The sequence below is a fragment of the Protopterus annectens genome, chromosome 10.part0 (assembly GCF_019279795.1).
Source record: "Protopterus annectens isolate FY-2018-M chromosome 10.part0, PAN1.0, whole genome shotgun sequence".
NCBI classification, from domain to species: Eukaryota; Metazoa; Chordata; order Ceratodontiformes; family Protopteridae; genus Protopterus; species Protopterus annectens.
In genome coordinates, this window is record NC_056744.1 from 346,922,308 (window position 1) to 346,937,247 (window position 14,940).

General features: G+C 38.9%; 1 protein-coding gene across 1 annotated transcript in view; it reads left to right on the top strand.

Annotated features, from left to right (window-relative positions):
• LOC122813116 (flavin-containing monooxygenase 5-like) overlaps positions 1 to 14,940 on the top strand; it is a 263,343-nt gene that overhangs the window by 159,649 nt on the left and 88,754 nt on the right. The window lies entirely within an intron of this gene.

The following is a 14,940-nucleotide window of genomic DNA, read 5'->3' on the forward strand; positions in this document are numbered from 1 at the left end:
AATAACTGTCTAAAGGTTAGTAGCATCATTAAACAAGGAATGCTGCTGCATGCAGGGACCTCAGATTATGTATGTGGGCAGAAGACGAAGGAGCCCAGCCAGAAGGTTTATACGTTAATGTGCATCTCTACAACTCAGACAGAGGGTTTATACATTAATGTGCATCTCTACAGCTCAGACAGAGGGTTCATACATCAATGTGCATCTCTACATCTCAGACAGAGGGTTCATACGTTAATGTGCATCTCTGCAGCTCAGACAGAGGGTTCATACATTAATGTGCATCTCTACAGCTCAGACAGAGGGTTCATACGTTAATGTGCATCTCTACAGCTCAGACAGAGGGTTCATACATCAATGTGCATCTCTACATCTCAGACAGAGGGTTCATACGTTAATGTGCATCTCTACAGCTCAGACAGAGGGTTCATACGTTAATGTGCATCTCTACAGCTCAGACAGAGGGTTCATACGTTAATGTGCATTTCTACAGCTCAGACAGAGGATTCATAACTTTAGTGCATATCTCTACAGCTCAACCAGATGGTTCATAAGTTACTGCACATCTCTACAGCTCAGACAGAGGGTTCATACGTTAATGTGCATTTCTACAGCTCAGCCAGAAGGTTCATACTTTAGTGCATATCTCTACAGCTCAGCCAGATGGTTCATAAGTTACTGCACATCTCTGCAGCTCAAAAAGAGGGTTCATACATTAATGTGCATCTCTACAGCTTGGCCAGAGGGTTCATACATTAATGTGCATCTCTACAGCTCGGCCAGAGGGTTCATACGTTAATGTGCATCTCTACAGCTCAGACAGAGGGTTCATATATTAGCCCTTACCTCCAAAGAATTTGCATTCATATAAGAAGGAAAGATGTTTTTTTTCAGTTTCACTTAAAAACTGGACATAGTGGGTTCATTATGAACTATTGCCAGGAACTGGTCCCAGCAAGATGGGAATACTTTGGGAATACCTTGAAAAATGCCTTTTCACCAGTGGCCGGACCAGACACTGAGTTTGCTATGGTTTGGGCATTTTTGTTGCTTGATGTAGCATCTAATCTTAATGGAAGGTCTGTCATGTCGGGGGGGGGGGGAGTACCACTGGCTGTATGGTGCCATCTGATCAGAGCATAAATGAAATATGTCTATGGTTTGTCAGAATTGCTCATTTTCACTTCAGTTTCTTAGTATTTGATTTAGACATTTTAACTCTGTCTTCCTGCATACACCAAATGTCTGCAGTGATTAAATATAATTTTATCTGAAAATAAAAACATCTTTGCCCCATTCCCACTTCCTTGTCTTGAGAAAAAAAAAACACCCTTTTGAATATCCCAGTAATATCATGATTCCAGATATGGAAATCTCTTCCAGGTTCTTTACTTTAGGCCTGTAGATATAGATACTTAGAACATATTGCAGATAATAGTTTTGGTAGAACACGCAACATACATAGTGCTTAATTCAGTTTAAATGATCATTTTAAATTAAGTGCCTAAATTCTCTGGAGACAGACAGATCTTGACTGAGATAATTTTCTCAACAGTCAAGTTTTAATGAGGACTTGTGGATAATCCTGCCTTTGTATAGTTGTCACAGAAGGAACTGGGTAATTTCCTTACCCTGAAGGAGCTGACATAAAGGTGGGGTTCGGCTAAGAGGGCACTGAGTGAATGAACATGCTCCAGAGTCCTGGGAGGGTACGAGGGAATAGTCTTTTCCTAAAATGCCATTCAGCTTATTCCTTGCAGGACACTGGAAGAGTGATTATATCCTATGGCATTCAGTTTAGTGGGACTGGGGAATCACCCTGACAGAGGCAGAGGGTAGAAATGAGTTTCTGGGAATGGACAAGAAAAGTGACCCTGTCTCCTGGACTTCTTTCTAAGAAAGATTAAGGGAGTGACGGGTGTAGTTTTAGGATTCGGTGAGTGGGGAATGGGTGCAGATCTGGCCACTAGTAGATAGTGTACAAAAGAACAGTAGTAAATTATGTGACCCAAAGCAGCTCTTTTGGGAGGCGGCTGGCAGTGGTTGAAGTCCAATGGAATGGGATAGCCCGAATGGTTCTGCTAGGCAACACTGAGCCATAGCTGCATCACAGGTAGTCATACTAGAAGGTATATGATGAAAAGGCGCTTTTAGGATGTCCTGCGCTGTCCACAGGACAGGGCAGGAAGCTTTTTCTCTCTGAAGTGGCAATGCAGAACCAAGGATTCAGAAATGGAAGACGTTTCTATGAGGTGAAATGAATTATTAAAACTAACCCCATGTAAGGATTGGGAAAGAGCCTGGAATACCCACTCCTTAAAGTGTAAGGCTGACAAGAATCTGTCAACAGCTGCATACAAAGAAAGTGGGATCCTGCATTTACAGTAGGTCAGCCGCTTGTCAGTTATGTAGGCCTTGCTTTTTATACTTCCCCAACTTCTCACCCCAGGGGATGTGGTCAGGTCATAAACAAACCTTCCTTATAGGTTCATGCGTTTGTACTAGGCTAACAGCCCTGGAGCCTTTACAGAGCACTTCTATGGGCTAGGCTTGTAAAGGCTCCAGGGCCATTAGTCTAGTACACACCCATGAATCTATAAGGAAGGTTTGTTTATGACCTGACCTCATCCCCTGGGGTGAGAAGTATAAAAAGCAATACCTATGCAACTGACAAAGGACTAACCTAAATGCAGAAGGCTAAGCTGTGAATCAGTGCATAGGTAACCTATTTTGTGAACTCAGTTTAGCAGTAGGATGGATGAATGAGTTCATCCCAAAACAGTGTGTTTGAAACAAAACTTGCCACTAGTTATACCCCAGACCAGGAGAACATGTGGAATTGCAGTACCTGAGAGGACTGGGCTGAAAGGAATGTCTGTTCCTGACCCTGGCAAAGAAATTTGCTAAGAGGAGTGTAACATGACTTAATCAAGAAGATGAGTCTGAGAAAGAGTGAGAAAGGAAAAATCCTTATTAGGAACTGAACTAGGAACACTTCCAAACAATGACCTCACACCCATAGGCAAGAGTTATTTATTACAAAATGGATTAGAAAAAGAGCCAAACAATGACCATACATCCATGGGCAGGAGTTATTAATAATGAAATGGACTAGGAAAATCTCCAAACAATGACCTCATATCCATGGACAAGAGTGGTCACAGAATAATCATCTCCCAGTGGGCAAAAATACATTAACTAATTAATTTACATTTGATTGCCAAGGAAGTCCAGTTGGATGAGAAGACCATTTTCAGTGAAGGCCTGGGAAAAATAGGTCCAACGAATAAAATTAGTAGAATACAAAAGATAAGAATGCATGTTATAGGTTGTGATGTGAACACAGAGAGGGAAAGCTAACTTTTTAAAATAGACATTACTATAACAAAACAGAGGTCTGCCTATATCTGGATAAACCCTCTGGACACAAGTGTCTGTTTTCAAGAACAACGAAGGAGCACTCTCTGGTTAAGGGCCTTGTTCAGACACCCACAACATGCAAATGGCAGTGGAAGGAATCAAACCTGTGGCAATGATTACAGGAAAGAGCCTATTAACAACTTAGAGCCTTAATCTTATGCACTAACCATCAACAAAATAGGGTGCATACCTCTCAACTGTCCAGATTTTCACAAAATGTCCAGATTTGTGCCTCATATTTTTGGTCTGTTCCTCATAAAAAAATTATGTTTTTTCTTACAAATCATTGAGTATTGAAGTCTGTGAATAATGACACACATTTGAGTTTCAGACTTTATATCCTTCAAAAAATGCATGCTAACACAAAACCTTCTCCCATCAACTTTATAAGTTTATATGTAAGACCAATATTTCAACTCTGTCCCTGTTTTGGGGCCTTTGTCACCCATTATTTTAGGCTTTGTCCAGATTTCTTGTACTAAGAGTCTGAGAGGCATGATTGTGTAGAATTTGAGATGTGACTTCCTTTTAAAGGACTGAACTTTCATGGAAGCTGAGAATAATCTAAATTCAAAGATTACAGCACGAGAGAGGGGCTGTAAAATCATAATGCTTTTGAGAACTGTAAGGAAGAGGAATCACATAATTAGATAGTATCTCCACCCTGCAGACAAGGCCCTGAGCTGAAAAGGGAGCTTTGAAACAGCTCTATTATGACCTACCTCAACTCAGCAAGCCACACTGGAAAGGGGGAAGGGAGTGGGCTGACAAATACCTAATCAATATTTTTTTTGTTGTTGACTAACTTAGTCTCATTAGGCCAATGGGCTATTCTCAGGGGAGATCTGAGGCTATGTTCTTACTCATTAGGGCATGGAGAAACTCCCATAGACTTTCACAGAGTGTGCTGTAAACCATGCTGAATTGTGGGAATAGCTGTGTATGGGCCAAGTGACAAGGAGCACAAGTGTGGAAAGGAGTCTGATAGTAATATGCACACTGAGGCTATGCCAGAGAATGAAATAAAATCAGCTTGTGCAGTGCAGGGCTAGAAAATGACACTTTCTAAGTTAATCAAGAATCCTGAGCTGAGTGATTGTAGTGCCGGGTCCTGTATTGTGTGTATACGATCTCACCAGGAAGCAGTAGGGTGAGCCAAAACTATACCGCAGCTATTAGGGTATTCTTGAAAAAAAAATAGCCATGTTTTTTTCTAAATGAAAAGTTGTTCTCAGACAGCAAACTGGGCAGGTATATATCTCCTGTGATATTTTGGGTCTATATCAGAACATCGAAGTTTTAAAACTTTGAATGTTCTAATATCGACCCGTTTTAATCGAACGCTAAAAATAGCAAAGCTGCAGAGCACTGAATTCTTTCCTAGGGAAAGAATTCGGTTGGCCAGTTCTGTGGCTTTGCTATTTTCAGCACTGTGGTGGAGATTTACGGGTCGGGTTTAGGTAAGTGTGCGATTGTGTGGTTGTTAGGATTAGGGCATGGGTTAGGTGAGTTAGGGTTAGGGCGCGGGTTAGGTGAGTTAGGGTTAGGTCGCAGGTTAGGTGAGTGTGTGATAGTGACAGACCTTAGGGTTAGGGTTTGGGTTAAAGTAAGTGGATAGATAGTAGTGTATGTATAATTTAGTGTAGGATTAGTTGTAGTAGCATTATAAGTGTATGTGTGTGTATTGATATTTTTTAGGTGTGCTTGTGTTGTGTGTATGTGTTTCGGAATAGCAAATTTTTTCCCAAGGAAAAAATTTGCTGTTCTGAATGCTCGATATTATGTGGCTTAGATATTTTAGGTTCGATGAAATAGCGTTTGCTATTTTCATCTTTCAATAAAGTGATATAAACGCGATATTTTAGCCAAGCAACATATTCACTTTCAGATTTCAGCAAAAGATAAAGTTTGAATCTGTGGAGCTTGCACTGCAGTTTGTTTTCAAATTTTAGCAAAAGATGAATGCAGCTCCATGGAAAGATTTTATTCTGAGTAACATTAATTTGCAACTAAAAAGAAAGTTTCAGTATCTAAGTCAATTTTGCTACTTCTTGAACCAGTGAACCTTTAGAAAATAAAGTTAAAAGAAAGTTAAACTTTCAATTCAGGACAGATTAAGTCCAAGAGAGGATGATAAACTTTATTTAAAAGTTTACTGTGGCATGGAATTCAATATAAATAAAAAAAATAAATGACAGAACATATAAACTGGGGGATGTAAAGCAAAGGTTTCATTGGTTGTTAAAGAACCAAAATTGTATAGCTTGGCAAACATTAGAAATATTAATGGTAATACAGTAACCTTTTTGTTTTTATTGGAATTAACCCATGACCTGTTTTTCTTTTTTGGAGACATTGATAATTTAGTTAAAGGCTGTCAAAAAAGAAAGAGATGTGCACTGCTCCACGAAATATACTGGAAGTGCCCTAAGTGTTTGGGAAGTTGGGCATTTTTGGGTATATTTTCAAAATGTTCAGGATGGTATATTTCAAGATGAAAGAGAAGAAGAACATGAACACAAGGTTGTTTTTAAATTAACAAAAATGTAGACGATTATGAGCACGAATATACTGCTGAAAAAAAACAGCCAAAAATCAACTTTTCAGTTAACTGAAAATGTTTTTATTAGTAATATGTGTGTGTTATTAGCAAGACAATTCTTAAGAAATATCAGAAGGAAAGAGAGACAACATATCAAATGTGAAGAGAAAGTATCGATAGGGGATAGCGCAAAGGGAAGAAAAGGAAAAGTTATGCATACAGCGGCCTGCAAACGGAATGGAATGACGTATATCTATCAAACTTCAATGTTAGTCATGTTAAGAGTTATTTGAGAAGGTTCATGTGGTGTACAAGTAGTATTTAAATATAAGAACTGATCTATCAGAGACAAGATTTGTAACAGATTTTAAAAGAAATCATTTTGAAACTTTGCCAGGGAAAATAGGCTATATTGTCTTTTAGAAATGAAGAATATGGCAAAACTGCTATTTCCATGAAAAAACCTGGAATAAAAATAAAGGTTTTTATTGTTAAACCAGGGGGATGTATTGTAGCAGATTATAGAGTGAGGGCCCTTTAAGACTAGTAGTGATAAATACTAGTGCATAATTGTCTGTGAGAACTGAGTTATACAAATTGTTAAACAGTATGTTACTTTGAATGTTCCAATAATTATTGAAGGGGATGTGAATAGAATGTAGAGGGAAAAAAATGGTATAAGTTGCAAAAAGTCATAAACACATTTAGAAAATTAATATAGGTTGGATTTTTTTGTGCGCAAAGAGAAGAGAATTCACATAGCAGAGAGGAAAACTACTGGAAACTATGGGAAGACATTATGTGGTATGTGCACTGGTTTTGATGGAAGTACATGTTGTACGTATAAGGTTCATAAGTGTGTACTAGGCTAATGACTGCTGGGACCTTTTTAAGCCTAGCCATGCATTCCAAATCTCTAATAAGTTCTGGTACCTTTGATAAGCATAAACAAGGGTTTGAGAAATGAAACATTTACAAACTGGGGCCTGGGAGATAAGATATTTTCCTGTGTCCATTAGAAACAGGGATGAATTTCCTGTTCCCCATCCAATTGTTCAAGTTACACTTGAATTAGGTTAGGGAGGAACTCTGCTTCAGATGGATGGGAAGCCTGTTCCATAGATGGGGTAGGGCCTGGGACACATACCTATCTCTCCAGCAGGTCTTATTTATGTCACAGGCAAGGTTTAAGTCTTTAGAATGGAAACTTCTGGTGCTGTTTGTTTTGTGGATATGCAGGAGGTCCATCAGGGTGGGGTCCAACAATGTCTTGTATGCCAGGAATAGATCTCACCTCAGTAGCCTGTAGAAGACAGAATACAGGGATAGGGCTTGAGTCGGTCTGCGTAGCTCATTTCACTTATGCCCTGTACTCTTCTAGTAAGGAACCTGTATAGAAATTCCAGTTGTTGGATGTGTCTAGTTAGGCACATACCAAAGGGGAATTGTAGTCAATAACATGCCTGATGAATGCTGAATACAGTGGGACAGTGACATCCTTGGACCTAGTTGACATACCTTTGTTTATAAGTTGCACAACAAAGAATAATTTCCTCACTGCTTTAGACACATGATGATGAAAGGCTAAATTATTGTCTACATGTGTCCCCAATTCCCTTCCTCACTGCTGTAGACATGTGATGACCAAAGAGTAGATTACTATCTACGTGTGTCCCCAAGTCCCTTCCTCACTGCTGTAGACACATGAGGATCAAAGAGTAGATTACTATCTATGTGTGTCCCTAAGTCCCTTCCTCATTGCTGTAGACACATGATCAAAGAGTAGATTACTATCGATGTGTGTCCCCAAATCCCTTCCTCACTGCTGTAAACACGTGCTGATCAAAGAGTAGATTACTATCTACGTGTGTCCCCAAGTCCCTTCCTCACTGTTGTAGACACGTGATGATCAAAGAGTAGATTACTATCTAAATGTTTCCCCAAGTCCCTTCCTCACTGCTGTAGACATGTGATGAACAAAGAGTAGATTACTATCTACATGTGTCCCCAAGCCCCTTCCTCACTGCTGTAGACACATGATCAAAAAGTAGATTACTATCTATGTGTGTCCCCAAGTCCCTTCCTCACTGCTGTAGACACGTGATGATCAAAGAGTAGATTACTATCTATGTGTGCCCCCAAGTCCCTTCCTCACTGCTGTAGACACGTGATGATCAAAGAGTAGATTGCTATCTACGTGTGTCCCCAAGTCCCTTATTCACTGCTGTAGACACATGATGATCAAACAGTAGATTACTGTCTATGTGTGTCCCCGAGTCCCTTCCTCACTGCTGTAGACAAGTGATGATCAGAGTAGATTACTATCTACGTGTGTCCCCAAGTCCCTTCCTCACTGCTGTAGACATGTGATGATCAAAGAGTAGATTACTATCTACGTGTGTCCCCAAGTCCCTTCCTTACTGCTGTAGACACGTGATGATCAAAGAGTAGATTACTATGTACATGTGTCCCCAAGTCCCTTCCTCACTGCTGTAGACACGTGATGATCAAAGAGTAGATTACTATCTAAGTGTGTCCCCAAGTTCCTTACTCACTGCTGCAGACACGTGATGATCAAAGAGTAGATTACTATCTACGTGTGTCCCCAAGTCCCTTCCTCACTGCTGTAGACACATGATCAAAGAGTAGATTACTATCTATGTGTGTCCCAAGTCCCTGACTACTGAGCTGACACTTAAGGGTGAGTTGTCAATATACTAGTTTCTAAGGCTGGATGACTTCCCAAAGGATACTATTATGCATTTATTGGCATTTAGTTTTAGTTCATGGCTCTGACACCAGTTGTCTGTGTCAGCCCTTCCTGGAGAACAATAGTGTTGATAGGGTATTCTATGACTGGAATCATCTGTAAACTTAATCACCCAGAGGCCCTTGACATTGGCCTTAACTTCAGAGAATTAGATGCCAAAAAGGAATAGACCCAGGACCAATCCCTGAGGGCCTCCACTTGTGACTGACCTCTTTGCAAAGGTGGATACCCTATTCTAACTTCCTAGGTCCAGTCTGTGAGCCAGCTGGCTATCCACCAGGTTTCATAAGAGTTTATACCTAAGCTCTTGAATTTGTCAACATTGCCTGAGTGGGTTATTGTATCAAATGCCCTGGCCAGGTCAAGGTAGGCAAATCTATTGCTTTGGTAATCTTCTCAAAAAAGTCTACCAAGTTGAGTAGGTATGACCTGCCCTTGATGAAATCAAACTTGGTTGGGTCAAGTGTTTGGAGGTTTCCTATGTCATTACCGGTCTTTCCATGATAATTATTTCCATGGCTTTGCACATGAGACTAGTGAGACTAGTGACTCTATAGTTTCCAGAGTATATAGATGAGCCACCTTTGTGCAGAAGGATGGCAGTTGCTGTTCTCCATTTGTAGACAGTTTTAGATATCCAGATATTTTTTGTTTTAAGTTAGGAATGGATAGAAGTGTCATAAAGGCAGGAAAGGGATTAAAGAAACTGACAAGATGAATTCTGAGAATAGATGCTCTGAAGAAGGCTTGGGAAGGATTTATGTTTTTTGAATCTAGATATTATATTTATATTTAAATGTATTTATTTATATGAATATTTATTAAGGGTATTTATATTATGCATATATATATAGATATTTCCATGTCATAGGAGCACTGGGTGGCATATAAAGAACATTCTAATAGAACATATTTAAATGTAGAAGGAAAACATTTGTATAATGAAATAAAAGTGGATTATGAAGAGGCATTGCAAAGGCAAGATGTCAGCTGTTTTGGGAAGGAGAATTATTTACTTATTTAACATTTGTTAACCAGGAAAGTCCGACTTAGAACAAAGCCAATTTTCAGCGGAGGCCTGGGGAGAAATGCTCTAGACGCATGTCTTTGTTACATGGGAGGAAACTGGAGCACCCGGAGGAAACCCACACTAATGCAGGGAGGACGTGCAGACTCTGCGCAGATGGCACTCCAGCCAAGAATTGAACTGGAGAACCTCTTGCTGTGAGGTGACAATGCTACTACTGGACCACTGCGCCATACTTGTATGGCAGTGCCAAAGAGAAGATAAAAGATATATCTGGCATCAAAATTCCTTTCCAAAATGACAAAAGAAGAATAAATGAGTCATGTGTTGGTGTAAAGACTGAAGAGGCAACAATAAGTCAGGTTATCCGTCTTTCTGGGTCATTTTAAGCTTAGCCAGTTTCTCAAAGGTGAGAATCAAACTCTGTACCTTGTGTCTGTGAGGTAAACAGTTTATTCATTATGCCAACACTCCCTCCTTTATTGGGTATATTAAATGACTACAGGACAGGGAAAATATAATGCATTTCTTAATTTTTTGTGTCATTTTTGCCCCCCGCCACTGACCATCAGCTGATCCCAGGGCTTCTCCGTATTCACTGGGTCTACTGATCCAGACTGGTTAACCCCAAAACAAACTACAACCCATATCTAGAGTAGTGAGGGGATGAAAGCATCCTAGTGCAGAGTCACATCCTGAGGCAGAGTCAAATTGCTGCTAGGAAATGCTTTTTTCCTTCTAATGTCCCTCCTTCTGCATATATTTCTCCTGCCCCAGGGGAGGACATGCAGTGGGTTTTCTGACATATTATCGTACCTCTATAATAACTCAGCAACAGCCATACCCTCCCTTGCAGACATTGCCCAATATGTCCCCATCCACCTCTGAGGATCATCCATGAATTCATTTGAGCGAGTACACCGATTCCTTCTGGATGGACCCTGCCTGTCCTACCTGGCCAAGCTATTAAGTGCCTGGGCCTCTATTCAAAGCTTGGTCCCCGGGGCTTTTGTTAGGGCTTTTTCCATCTGTGCTACTAGTGCAGGCTGATACATTTGTTAAAGCTGATGTACAGTGAAACAGATAGTTGTAAATATTAATGAGTGGATAATACTGGTGGTTTTATGGAAAAGGGGCTACATTAGTGGGTATCCATTGAATAGAGATCTTTGCCATTAAGAAAGTACAGTCATATAAAGATGTAGGGCAAGTTTATGGAAAGTTGCTGATAATTAGAAGGGTTGAGGTATCTGACTTCATTATCTTATGACGCTGATTTAATTCTGATGGGGAAGAGCATTGTTTGGATTAAAGTGGTGTTATTACAAGGAAAAGTAAATTTAGGATATATTGGTTTGGCAATAAATAAAGAAAAAGGTTAAGGTTTGCGTGAAAGGGGGGATATGGGAGGAGTGTATTTTATTAACTCATTCCCGCCAATGGAGCTCAGGAAGTTTACACTGTAACTTCCAGTGGGCGGAGCCTAAGCCTAAGGACAGAATCAAATTATGTCCTCACATTTCAAACAAATGTTCATATCTCTGGAACCATAGACATTACTAAAAAAGTGTAAATGTCAGATTCTTCAGCACAAGCTGTTTTCATAGTGGTAGTATGTTTTGTGTTCTGGGTCTTAAACTGGATTTTATAAGTTATAGTAAACCCATACTGACATCAGCATTTTGTTAATCCAGCTGAAAGCTTTTGTATGAGGCTAAGCAGTTCTGTTTGTACCACTTGGTTGTCAAGATATTTATAAAAACATAACCCGTAAACTACTCAGCATCCAAACAGAACAATAAAAAATAAAAAAAAACACCTTGCCAGTAGTCACTCAGAATCTTTAATTTAAAATGTGTTTTTGTTCCTTCACAGCTGGAACTCAATCAGAAATAATGTAGCCATTAATTTCCTTCCTTAAGTAACCTTAAAGGAGCCAGTGTCTATTTCATTTTAAGGGAACACCACATAATACATTAAAAACCCCCTAAAAAATACATATAAAAGACAAAAATTTTAGTTGATAAGAAATAATAAATAAGTAAGTAAAAGCATCACATCCCATAAAAGAACAAAAGCACTTAAAACATATTAAAGTTATATTAAAGAGCGACTGGTATGGCTTTTTTCTATTTTTTATATTTATATTTTTTTATATTTTATATTTATAAAAACATGATATTTACGACAATATAAATAAATATTATATAAACAACAATTAATATCTCTTTATCTGCACTAGACAGAGGTCGGATATCAGTACAGTCATGTTTGCCATTGTGTAAGCTTTAAGATGCAACATTTTAGTACTTTGTTTGTAGCATGGTTTTGAAATTATTAATGCAAATATGAATAAGAAATATTTGATGCCTAGAGGTGTCAGTAGGAAGCAACCACAGAAATACTTGGAGGTGTCACTTGGCTGTAATTAGTTAAAACAGAAGACAAGGTTTTTCAGAATATATTTTGTAAAATATAAGAGAATTAAGCAGCAGTGGTCAGAGAAACTGGACAAAGTAAATGGGGTTATTAAATTCTGCGGAGTTTCTGAGTATACTTTAAGAATAATCCCACCCTTTATCTCCTCACTTTTATATATACTTACTATACCTCTTTTTAATGCTCACATCTACTCACCTCCTTTGAAACCCCTGACCCCCACTGCTGTATTATATTATCCAGAAACAATCACACAAAACTCACACCTCACACCACACCCACACACATGCTGCTAATATCTCTTCTTCTAAATACATACTTCCTAAATTTCATCGAACACAACAAACACAAATATAATAAATCCAATCCAATGTCTATTTCATTACCATTATTAGAACCCACTACCATTAAACATACATTACTTTTTAAACATACTACTCTCTTCAAAGATGGCCGACATCCTCAACTTCTTCTCTCCCCCTCTTCTTCCCCCCTTCCTAAAGTATCCTACCCCTATATTTTCCATTTTATCTCACTCCCTCTACTATTGCTCATCTTAAAATTGCAATATACAAATTAATAAAAATAAACAATAAAATGAATTAATTTTGAACTCTACTGATTGCTAAACTTATTTTTCAAGACAATCAGAAACTCCCACTTGGATATAACTCAGAAAGATAATCCGATCAGATCATCATCCTAAGTATATCCCTAACATTCTACCAAAGGTGGAGGAGAAAGAGGTGTATATAAACCTCACCCTCATACAACCACCCACCCACTATGACTCCTAAACTACCTTTCCAGTCCAGAGATTCTTATTCTAAACTCCTTATTAACAATTCCAAATCTATAATCTCTATCTGTCTCTGTCTACTCCATACCCCACAACCCACAACAAACTAACCTATCTTTAATCCTCTGGCTATCCCACCACCTCAAGAAACAAACAATAACTCCAATCACAATAATAACATATGGATATACTGGACCTCCTTCCCTCCTAAACCTCCCAGACATCACTATAAAACCTATAACTAACCTCCCAAACTATCTAAACCCTACAATAAATTATATAATCTATAATCATGGATTGACATTTTACTTTATTCTAATGATTTACCTAAATCAGGAACCCTCCAACTTGATTTCCTCCCACCTATCCCAATCAGACAGATCCAAAGATCTTAAACTAGTCACCTCCAACTCTTGTCAGATCCACATCCACCAACTTAACTTTAACTCTTAAAGAACTTTATAGGAAACTAAAGCATGCACTACTACACCACTACTTACTTTATCCTTAGATGAAGCCACGCATTTCCTTTAAATTAGCCATCCTGAACCACATGACCCAACAAATGAACCATCCCAACAAACCAAAACAAAAAGATAGAAACAAAAAAAGAAAAAAAAAAAAAAAAAAAAAAAAAAAAAAAAAACAAAAAAAAAAAACAAACAATGGAGAAACCAACAAAGAAAAAACAAACAAAAAAACAACAAACCAAGAACCAAACAAGAAACCAAAGAAAAAAAAAAAAAAACTACTATCTAAAAAAACAACTAAACCACCCTCCCCAAAATCATCAAATCAGTCCTACACACTCATACTACCCAGCATCAACTAGCAATAATCAAAACCTCTTCACAACAAAATACACAAAAAAAAAACTAATAAAAGCTAACATAATTTTTACCTCATTCTTACACAACACTATACAAACACTAGCTAGCCAGCTCTCACCTCAGAACTTCACTTTACCCTCTAAAACAAACTCCTCTCCCTCTTTCCTCCTCACCCATGTTCTCCACCCTACCCTCCCCAACAAAATCAATGTCACTCCTCACCATCTCCTCTTCAGCAGACCAACTACTCCTGCTCAACAGAACAACTATTCCAAGCCCAATCCTCTCTACTATCAATCAAACCCATAGACCCTCTATACACCTTCTATGAGCTACTCCCAGCTTAATCCCCTTCCACCAACTCCTGCCTCCTCTCACCTCCAGCAAGTCCAATCATCAAAACCCTCCACCTCTCCCTCTGCCCTCTAGCTAAGATTATGGAAAAATGCATCCACAAACAACTGCTCACAAACAAACACATAACACTTCTTCTAACTAACTGCCAGCATGGTTTTAGACCTTCACATAGTACCTACACAAAATTCCTTCTTACATACTCTTCACCCTACACCACTGCTCTCTCCCTAACAGATACTATCAACAAACCTCGTGAGTCTAAAAATCCCTTTCTGTTCCCTATTCATCTAAATATCTAAACCCTAATATCCCTATCTCACCAACTCCAGACAGTAATAAAAGACAAGTCCATCAACAAATGGTCAATACAGTCCCTGGTGTCCCACTTCCCTTCTCCCCTACTCACCAGTCAACCTCTCTACCTCCTTACCACTCTTCCATCCCTCCAGTCTCATTCCCCCACATCTCTTGAATCCACCAACTTTATCCTTCAGCTCATCCTCTTCACCTCCCTACTTCAAGCCACTCTCATGCAATATGCCTAGACTCCTATATACCCTGTATATGATTTCACACAAATTCTTCAAACCCCTTAACTCCTTCTCTAAACAGTCCCCAAACTAGCAGTACCCCTTCTATCTTTCACAATCTCTAATCTCTACCTCCCTACTATACTCTTAAAAAATTAATTAATAACTATATACATCACCTAGATAACCAAGACTATTATACCTCCTGCTCGGTACCTCACTACTA